General features: G+C 42.4%; 1 pseudogene; it reads left to right on the plus strand.

The window, feature by feature from the left end:
- The first annotated feature begins 5,653 nt into the window (after positions 1 to 5,653).
- LOC123236409 lies at positions 5,654 to 6,689 on the plus strand (annotated as a pseudogene).
- The last annotated feature ends 4,637 nt before the right edge of the window (positions 6,690 to 11,326 follow it).

Here is an 11,326-nt window from a genome sequence, read left to right on the forward strand (position 1 = left end):
TTATATTCTAAGGGCAGAAGACAGTCCTGAAGGGGTACCTACAAGGGGGAATGATAGGATGGTGGTGAGATGGAGAATGAAGGAATGGCAGGTTTCTTCATCTCACCAAAGGAAGAAGGGAGCCATAGGGGCTGAAGCTTTTGAGTCTACGGACCTAGGTTTGAATCTTGGCATTTCTACTGAGTTTCATTTGGGCTTGATTTATGACCCTATTTGGGGTTTTCTTGGAGGAGATGCTAGAGTGGTTTGCCATTTCCTTCTCCAACTCATTTTACAGATGAAGGAATTGAGGCAAATTGAATTGAGGTAAGTGACTTTCCAAGATCAGATTTGAACTTGAGTCTTCCTGGTGTCCTATCCACTAGCTGCTTCTATGTATACTTCTGTTAGACTCTTTGTATCTTGGTTTCCTCATATCTAAAGTAAGAAGCTTAGACTTAATGACCTCTAAAGATCCTTTGCAACTCTTAATTCACTCTGATTTGTTTAAGTGGCTCTTTTCCTGTAATGGCCTTACCCTGCTCCTTTCTCAGTACCAATGCCCTCCGTGAATGTTGTTGTTGTTGTTCAGTGTTTCAGTTGGGCCTGATTTATGACCCTATTTGGGGTTTTCTTGGAGGAGATGCTAGAATGATTTGCCATTTCCTTCTCCAACTCATTTTACAGATGAAGGAATTGAGGCAAATTGAATTGAGGCAAGTGACTTGCCTAAGATCAGATTTGAACTTGTGTCTTCCTGGTGTTCTATCCACTAGCTGCTTCTATGTATATTTCTGTTTTCTATCTAATTCCTTTATTTAACTAATTTTTATTTTATTTTATTAACTTTAGTTAACTAATAGTCACTGACTCAATTAAGGACCTGCCTTCTGTTTCTGTAACAAGAAACACAATCTCTTTACCAGCCTCCATAACCCATATTCTTTTCAGTCCCCAACCTATTGGGTTATATCCCCTAAATGGAAGAATAAAGAAAGAAAGGAATTAGAGCTCTGAATAAAATCAGTGCCCATAGGTTAAATAAATTACTGGACTTAATAGAAAGCTTCACATAGACACGATTCATTTGACACTAGGTAGAATTTCAGCTGCGTGTTAAGCCATGTAGACATAAGCCATATTATTATACCATCTGTTAAATAAACAAACCAATGGTTTGAGAACACCAGTGTCAATATATAGGCATAATGTACTGATAATTCCCTGGTCCTCGCTAGAAGATTTATCCCAAATCCCCTCCATATCTACAAACTCTGCAAAATGACTTCCTTGGCCTTTGCTTAATTGACCTAATTCATCTAAGGGACTTCAGAAATCATCTAGTAGTACAACTCCTTCACTGAAGAAACTGAGTCTGAGAGAGATAAAGTGACTTGGGCCACTTCAACATGATTAATTCTTGGCAAATCCTGCACTAGAACATAATATAATAATATAGATATAATAATATAATATAGAATAATAAAATAATAAAATCCAAGCATGTGAAGACTTCTGTTGGAACAATTTGTTCCATTGGACATGTAGGTGGCTGAAACAGGTGTTGGGGAATGCTTGGAGCTTGCTCGGACAATAAAGATTCCAAGGTCCTCTACTTCATCCCAGGCCATCGCCAGTCCTGACCTTTGTCCTGCCACTGGACTTGGATGATTCCAGAAGAGAGAGGGAGGCTAATGATTTGGCACTGCTCTGCCTCACTTAAATCCTGTTCTTGAACAAGTCAAGACATTCACTGTGGTGCCACTGGTCCTCTTCACAAATGAAGGCTGAACAAGAACAAAAACTAGCATTGGGGAGTTGTCCTACTCTGATGCTTTGTTTCCAATAGGGAGTCTCTAGTAGATGCAGAATAAAAATTTCCTTCCACAGATCTTGGGTTAGTTTGTTGTCATTCGGTCATTAGTCATTTTCAGTTATGCCTTACTCTTCATGGCACTCTTTGGCGTTTTGATATCCACTTACATTATATTATTTGATAGGTCCTGGATGGTCCCAAAATATCTCCTCCAATGGATTATCAAAGTGCCTGAAATTCTTAACCTTTCTTAAGTAACTCCTTAAAATTTCTTCTTCTAAGGCTGATATTCAAAGCCTTCCATCATCTGGCACCACCACCTTTCCAATCCAATGGCTTGTTGCTCTATTATATTTACCCTGCACTGGGGCAACTTATTACTCTCTAAGGAAGCCTCATGCTTTCTTACCTTCTTGTTAATGCCCAAGCCCTTTCCTGTGCCTGGATTATTTGTGCCTTCCCTTTAACCTGGTCTTTTGTCATCTTCTTAGTTTTTTTGAGCCCCGTATCAAGTGCCACTTCTTTCATGAAACATTAAATATTTTTTTTGGTAGCCTAAAGTGATCTTCCATATTGTACCTCCATACATTTTCACTTACTTGTTAGATGCTCCCTTCTTCCTATCTCCTCTTTGAATCCTTGGTTCCCTTTGAGGTCTAATTTAGGTGCTGTCCCTGACCTGATCTCTCTTCTTATTCTTGTTCTCCTCAGAAGCACTTAGGTGGCACAATGGATAGAGCACTGAATGTTGAGTCAAGAAGATGTTAGGTCAAATCAGTCTTCAGACCCTTCCTGGCTGAATGACCCTGGGCAAGTCACCTGAGGCAAGTCTGCCTCAATTTTCTCAGCTGAAAAAATGGGGATAACAGTCGCTACCTCCTAAAGTTGTGAGAATCAAATAGGATAGTAATTGTAAAGTGTTTGGCATGATGCCTGGCACATAGTGGGTACTTGATAAATGTGTGTTTTCTTCTTTCCTCCTCCTTGAAATTACTTTGTGTATCTTTGTTATATTATCTATAGAATATTCATTTAATAACCTTAGTAGAGCATAACCTCACTGAAGGCAAGAGTCATACCTTTTTCATTTTTTCTCCTCAAAATTCAGCATAGTTCCCAACACGCAGCAAGCAGCTTAATAAAAGTTTATTAGCTGGAATTCAGTCGCATCTCCTCTCTCCTTCCTTTGAACTCCCACTGCCTTTGTATCTCTCTTATGACACTTACCACATTCTGCTTTAGCTGGCTAATTGTACACTTGTCTTATCTCTCCTACCAGATTCTAACCTTTTAGAGATTAGGAATGGTGCCAATATCCACCTTGATATCTCGTGCACTGCTCTGAGGAGCTTTAGGGCAGTGTCCTTCCCACAAGAAACTCTTCACACATTAGATGAATGAATGTAACTTTATTAAAGAATTACGTTTGGGCTGAGGAGTGTTAACACATCAACTTGATAAAACGTCAGAAGTAACTTGTACTCCCTATCAGAGACAGGACGGGGCACAGAAGGGGCAGCCCTCCTGCTTCAGACTTGATATGATAAGCAACGGGCAGTCACTGAAGGCTCTGGGGAAGAAGAATGACACGAGTGGGATTTTTAAGGAAGAAAAAAGCGTTATGGCCTCTAATGGAGAGCAGGGAGAAATTGGAGCCAAGGAGAACAGCTAAATTAATATCAAGTCAAATTTTCTTAGAAGCCTATTATGTGCAAAGTGCCATGCTAGGTGTTAGAGATCCAGAGACCAAAACGAGCCAGTTCCTTCTCTTAAGAGGCTTATGTTTTAGGTGGTATCTTTGCCAATAAACCCTAGGCTCAGAGTTGGACCGAAATGACTGAACAACAACAACAACAAGAGAAAGGAAATTAAACGTATACACAAATATCATAAGGGGAAAATTGAGGTAGGGAAAAATTGCTAACAATTGGGGAGATCAGGGAAAGCTTCATGAAGGGGGATTTCCAACTTCAGTGGTTTACCTTTATCTGCTTTCTGAAATGATTTGATGAAGCAGCTCATGATACAGTGGATAGACTTCTAGACCTGGAGTCAGGAAGACCTGAATTCAAATATGACTTTTAGTAGCAGCTAGGTGACTTAGTGGTTACAGAACCCAGCCTGGAGACTGGAGGTCCTGGGTTCAAATCTGGCCTTACATGCTTCCTAGCCATGTGGCCCTGGGCAAGTCACTGAAATCCAATTGCTTAGCCCTGACCACCCTTCTGTCTTAGAATCAAAACTCAGCATCGATTCTAAGACCCAAGGTAAGGGTTTAGAAAAACAACCTGACTTCTGACACTTAACTGGTTGTGTGATTCTGGGCAAATCATTTAACTGTTGTTTGCATTAGTTTCCTCATCTGTGAAAAGGGTACAATTAAATAATATTTATGACATAATTTGCAAAATCTGAAATATTCCACAAGTGTTAGCTACAATATCCACCATCATCTGTGTGATACAGTGGAGGGGTATAGACTTGACTTCAAATCCTACTTCAGGCAATTATTAGTTGTGTGATCTTGGGCAATTCATTTATCCTCTCTCAGTCTCAGTTGAAATGGGATAATAGTAGCACCTACTTCAGAGGGTCATTGTAGAGATGCTATGAGATAATGAAAGGTATTTTTGCAAACCTTAAAGCACTCTATAAATGCTAGTTATTATAAACCAGAAGCGTGGTCCCACAAATCACAAAGACTCTACTAAAAAGTCCTTTGTAGAAACCACCCACTTAAATCCATCATTCGGTAGTTCTGCCTTGGAAAGCTTGAGTAGAGAGTGGGCCGTTAGTACAGCTTTCCCTTTAGCCTCTATATGTGTCAAAGTGATCTATTTTTTACTGAAACCCTTTTGGATCTGGGGATAAAGAAGGCTACCCTGCTTAGGAAGTGCATGTGGTCTTTTCATGCCAGGCAGCTGAATAAGTTGCAATCTATCCTTCCCAAAAAAGGTCTTTATCGAGTGCCTCTTATGGGCTTTACCCCATGATAGTCACGGTGAGAAGGATACAAAAGGGGAAAGCATGGCCCTGCCACTTGGTAGCATACAGTCTAGCTGAGGAGACCAGGTTAGAATAGAAGATCATTTTCAAAATGTCACAGAGGAGGATTGAAAAAGAGTATGAGGAACAGCAGCTCATGCAATTGGGGTGATGGTGGAAGGGGAAAAGGAGTTTTTGTACAAGAGGCATACATGACATTCTCAAGGATATACCTGAGCAGCAAAGGTCACGGAGGGAGAATGAGGGACCACAAGTGCATAGCCAAAAGAATTTACCACTGAAACATGAAGAAACTCCCAAAAAGGCCTCTAGTGCATCAACTACATTTTTTGGAGGGTTTCTTAGAAGAACATGCATGCTTTGTGACATATGTTCCTGGAGGGATTACCCCTATGGAGGAGTTCCCTAGATCCATTGGAGTAAAACCAGATTCCAATAAGTGCTCAATAAAGAACTTTTTCCCTTAAAATTTTATTGATAATTGTTGTTTTTTATACTTCAGCGATTCCACAGTCTACTCCAACTTGTAACAAAGCAAAGCTGTTAAGCAAAATTGACATCTGGCACATGGCACATAGTAGGTACTTAAGAAATGTTGATTGATTGGAAACAACTGCATCTGATAGCCAATACAGCATTCTGCACCCATTATCCCTCACCCCTCTGTCCAGATAAAGGAAGAACACTTCACCATCTGTTCTCCAGGACTAAAAAGGATCATCACAATTCATTTGAGTTTGCTAGGATCCCTGACAATAGCTCCCTCTTGGCTTCCATCTTCCTCTTGTCACCCAACTGACCAGAATCTGAAAATCCTCTGCTCTGGGGCTTGTCCACATTCTCCTCATCCCAACTTTCTCTTCTTTGAAAACACTAAGAATAATGTCCTTACATCAGTTTTTAAATAGACCAATCACCTGCCATGTTTGGAACAGAGATTTGCCCTCAGCCTTCATCATCATGAGGTCTATATCTATAACAAAAATGGGAACCAAGAGATGAAAGTCCATGAACTGAAAGCCTATGAACACATGTCGAGTGGGCTCCCAAGAGTGATCAAATGGTATGTCTGAAGTCTAAAAAGATGGCACCTGGAAACCAACCCTGGTGTTCCTGAGGATTAATCATGCAGCTACCTTCCTAAAGTGTCTACCCTGGAGAATAAATTTGCTACAGGTAGTGGAATTTGACTGATTTCCATGTACTACTTTGAGTTTGAAAATGACTGGTGGGTGAGCAAACATAAAAAGGCCGATTTATTCTACTCTCCTTAGTTTGGACTGGCACCCTAACGATGATTTGCTGGCTGCTGGAGCTTGTGAATTTTTTCTGCCCAAATTAAAGAAGCTGATGAGAAGCCAGCCAGTCCTTCATGCAAATACCTTTTAGTCAACTGATGTCAGAGTTCATTGGGCCTGAATGTGGTGGTGGGTCCATGGGTTCAGTTTCTCTACCAATGGAACCATCTCACTTGTGTCAGCCATCATAATACTGTATCAGTTGCTGATGTTTTCAAAAAACAGGATGGTTTCAAACCTGAAAGGAGAGTTCCTCCCATTCTTGAGTGGGTTGTTTGCTTCTGAGAATAGCTACTTTCCATGATTGTTGCCCAATGTTTTTTAATTATTTTGAACATGGCTCCTTGACCTTCATCTCCAAATAAGATATTCCAAAACAGAGGATCCAGTGCAACATCTCTGCCCTGGAATGCTTCCACCAACATGGTGGTGAGAGACCATAACCAAAGATTCCAACACCGTTCTAGACACACTACACCAAAACATAAATACATCAAAGGTCTATTTATGAAGTGGACAAGCAAGACTGCTGCAGATTTAGCCCCACTGGCGTGGATGGAGCAATGTCAACTTGGGATTTTAAGACTTAAGAACCAGGGATTATGAATCACATGGCACTGTGATTTCATTCTCTAGCACCAACAGAATGCAGCTCCAGTATTTGCATGAAGATGGGAAAGGCACTATCACAAGTCAATACTGAAAAAATATTCTTTGCAGATGCTTTGTTTTTTGGAACATATTGGTGAAAATATTTGTTTAAGAAAATCAACAGTGATGCCCATTTTTTAAATCTTTACCTTCTTTCTTAGACTCAATATTGAGTATTGGTTCCAAGACAGAAGAGTGGTAAGGGCTAGGCATTGGAGTTAAGTGACTTGCCTAGGGTCACAAAGCTAGGAAATGTTTGAGGTTAGATTTGAATCCAGCACCTCCCCATCTCTAGATCTGGCTCTCAATTCAAGCCATCTCGTTACCCCCAGTGATGCCTTTTTGATTGACTATTTCATTCCATTTTTAACCAAAGGTGTGCTTTAAGTAGTTTATTGTGGGAATTAGTAAATTAAGGGGGATTTTATGTAAATTGTCTGCTAGAATGTTAAAAAATGCAGAAACAAAATTAAATTTGGTTGCTTTTTAGAGTTGTTTTTGTCTTTCTTAATACATTATTGTGGTCACTAATGTAGAACATTTTCCTGATTCTCTTTGTTGTTCACTTTTGGCTCCTCACAACCTCCTCTGTGACCAGACCCTGGAATGGTTTGCTATTTACTTCTCCACCTTATTTTTCAGATGAGGAAACTGAGGCAAGCTGGGTCAAGTGACTTGGCCAGAGTCACACAGCTGTTAAGTGTCTGAGGTCAAATTCGAACTTAGGTCTTCCTGACTCTGGCCCAGTGCTCTATCCACTTGACCACCTAGCTACTTGATTCCCCTAATATTAATTCCTCGAAATCTTCCCATCAATAGGTACTTTTTGACTGATTGGTGTGATGCTTGACGTGTTCATACTTACATGGGAACTCTAGCCTAGTGCAGAGCTTTCTCAGGGGGCTGCTGAAGTAGATACCTAACCTTCTCCCTTCTTTAGTCTTCCGAATGTTCTTTCTTATCCATGCCAGACTTCTGGGGATGAGTCTCTGAACTAGACTTTTTTTTTTTACTCTATACACAAGGCCAATCATTAGACCTATACTCTAACGCTTCCTAGCTTGGCAGGGCTTGTTGGCGCTTGGATTCTGCTGGAATGGCCTTCCAGAACTCTGAGTGATCTCAATGCCATGATAAGACATCATCAGAGTAGGAACGTAGTGAAGGCTGGAGGAGAGACCTAGCTTGAAAAATTCAGTTGGAATCTGGTTAGAAAATCTGGTTGGAAAAATTTGATGGCAGCAGCAGGTCCTGAATGATGGGATAAAGAATGTGGAGTTTTTATTCCGCAGGCAATGGGGAGACGTTGAAAGTTGTTGTGATCTTGGAAGGGAGATCACCTAATCTCTTGGCTGCCAGGAAACCCATGGCTTTCTTACTCTTACAGTGACTTCAGTGTGAAGCAAGGTTAAAAGGACTCCAAGCGGGTTCCCTTCCCAGAAGACCCAAGAGCAGCCCTTGGTGGTGTGGGGTGGGGTGGGGACAGCACAAACAAATGGGCTGGGATCCCTGGATTTAACTCAGCCAGGCATTAGAAGAACCTGAAGAGCTTGTCCTGAATGGAGTTTTGTACCCAAGGAACATCCGGGGCTGTGGATTTACTGCCTTTCAGCTGCTGTTTGTGTGTCAGAGACGGCTGTCACACTCTGGGCATTAAAAATAACCCTGTGGCTAATAGCATTTCTGAAAATAACTGGTTGCGAAGTGCTTTGCTGGGGTAAAAAGGCTACTAAAATTAGATTCCCTGACTTGAGGGATGTGTGTGTGTGTGTGTGTGTGTGTGTGTGTGTGTGTGTTTTAATATCAATTTTTTAAAACCTATTTTCCCCTTGGGTGAGTTCTACATTAAAATTTTTTCCCCTAGTCTCTCTCCAGGATGTCATTGTCTAACTCAGAGCATGCCCGTGTAGTATTTACAGGGCTGCCTGTGGGATGTCCCTCTTCCCTCTAATGCTCTGTTAATAGGAACCTCTGTCCCACATTGAGCAGTCTGCCTGGCCCCTTGAAGAACCTTGGGTAGGTAGGGAGAATTCATTGTAGCACTGACCTCTTTTAGTTACTGTGCCATTTAATAATAGCACAAAAGATTTGGGGGGAGGGAAGGAGGAGGGGAAAAGGCACACTGTTGTACAAATAGGGAAACTGGGGCGCAGAGCTTTGAAACAGCCCAACTCAAGGTGACACGATAAATAAGGCAGGGCAGGGAAGGAGAGAGTCTATTTCCCTGTTCCAGGCACTGCCTTGTGTCTCAAACCAATTCCCATCTTGAAAGCAGGCTGCTTCTAGAAACAAACAGAACCATCAAGTTCAGACCTCTTTTGGTTGTCAACCAAGCACACCAAAAATAAACCCTGGTGCCCTGGAAGGGCTTAAAAAAAGCCAAACAAACCTAGTTACACCTGGGTGAAGGTTGAAGGGAGAGCAAATAGGCTTCAACTACAAGAAACTAGTGTTTTCTTGAATGGTGGCTTGGAAAGAAAGTGGGAGTTGGAGGCCATGATGCTGTTCATAGCTTGGTTTTTCCACTTACATCTTGTGTTTCTAGGCCTCGTTTTCTTCATCTGTAAAATGAGATCTTTTGTTTCCATATCGGAGGTCCTTTTCAGCTCTAATTTTATGATTGTGCAAAGTTTGCCAAGTCCCCGGACCATCTATAAAAATGGAGAAGGTGAATAAATTTCATCCATTCATGACTATCCAGTGATCTTCCATCTTTAGTTCTAAGGTCCATAGATATAGAAATAGATCCTATAAAGCTATCTTGTTTATCCACCTCTCTTGCTTCTTTCTGCCATACCACCCCCCTCCTCAATGTCATTGCAAATAAATGCTTTCTCAAACTTAGGAATTCTTACATTTTTTAACCAGGAGTCTGTAGTCTGTGAAGTTGTTTTTTTTTTTTTAGTCTGATTATTCTATTTCAAAAGAATCCATTTCCTTTGTTGTTCTATATATTTTATGCATTTAAAACATGATTCTGAGAGGGGGTCCATAGACCTCGTCAGTCTTCCTCCGGGATCCAGGGCGCACAAAAAGGTTAAGAACCCCTCTCCTAAGTGACTCGTTTTGTAAATCTGGGTTTTTTTCCCCATCTATGTTTGCTTAAGCAGGGGGGTCACACTTGTATCTGAGAGAATGGGCAGATTGTGGATATCTCTTAACACCTAAAGAATGAGCTCTCTTTTGCTGTCCTGTGTACAGTCTAGAGTGGACTCTGTATTCCACATGAGTCTGGACAGGCTAGAAAATGGCAAAATGCCTCTCTGGGCAGAATGAGTAGGCAGAAAAGCTCCCCAACTCGTGTAAGATGATAGGAGGCCGAGCCCTCTCTTCGTAATGGGAAAATAGTTCAAGTGAAGTATCAGCAAAGGCGCTGCCTCCCTGGCCACGCTGAGAACAAATGTGGGCAGCTTGTTAGCTGGGGTTAGGGAGCACGGTGTCCTCTGTAGACCGGCTCCGCAGCTGGCCCTCCCTCTGACTCCCCAGCACGGCCACCTGGACCTTTGAGGGAAGAGAGCTGAAGTTACAGGGAATCTCAGCTGGGCAGCGGCATGCGCCCAGCCGCCAGGGCAAAGGCCTTGCCTGCCTTGGGTGTCGAACTGGTGTCCCCGTGTGGCCCCTTGTCCCCCACGTATTGTCTAAAGCCTTCCTGGCATCTCAGATTGCCTGGCATGGAGACATGGGGCTGGCAGGCTCCTCCTGGGTAGGAAGGGACCACAGGGGACTCGAAGGAGTCTTATCACCAGGCAGGCTCTGGACAGATGGACCGTGGAACCTGGGGTAGCTGCCGCAGGTGGGCTCTGCTGACAGATCTCTTTGCCCCCTGTGTGACATAATACCAGCTCTTTTTGTTCAGAAGAGGCTTAGAAGTAGAGGCTGTCTACAGTAGAGGCTAAAATGTGACACTACCCAAGGGAATTGCCTATTCCTGCCTGCCTCTTCTCTCCCTCCCCACCTCCATACCCTGGCCCATTTGGTCAAGCTCTAGGCCAGTTGGCAAGGAAGGCATATGGAGCCGATAATGATCATGGAAGTTATTACTTAAGCAGGGGGAGGTGTTATCAATCACCCTTCCTCCATAGTCCTAATTCCAAGGTCTGAAGGAAGTAGCAGAGTATTTCTTAAAATTATTATTTTTTTTCTTCTTAGAGGAAAACTGTCAAAATCATTCTGGACCTCTTAGGCAGTTAGGTGGGCAAGGATCATCACCTTTAATCTTGCAGAACAGGGATCTTGGGGGGAGGTGGAAACTGGATGCGGGGTATGCTTTGATAGCCCTCAGAATATCCCATTTCCTGTCTGTAACATTTACCTTCTTGTGGCAAATCCCCATGGTAACCCATTTGCTCCAGGGACGGGGGGATAAAGGGAAGATAACTGGGCAAATGTTGACTTTGCACATTGGGAAACAGGGCACATGGTGTTTGCTAGATAGAAGGAAGGGCATCTACTGGCTAATATCAGGAAAAGACTGCCAAGGAAATGGTGTGGCCACAGTTACCTGGATCCCAGGGCTGCGGGATCCCCCTTGTCAGGGTGGAGTGTTCGAGAAGAAGGGGGGTATTTGGAAAAGTAC

The sequence above is a fragment of the Gracilinanus agilis genome, chromosome 2 (genome assembly GCF_016433145.1).
Source record: "Gracilinanus agilis isolate LMUSP501 chromosome 2, AgileGrace, whole genome shotgun sequence".
NCBI classification, from domain to species: Eukaryota; Metazoa; Chordata; class Mammalia; order Didelphimorphia; family Didelphidae; genus Gracilinanus; species Gracilinanus agilis.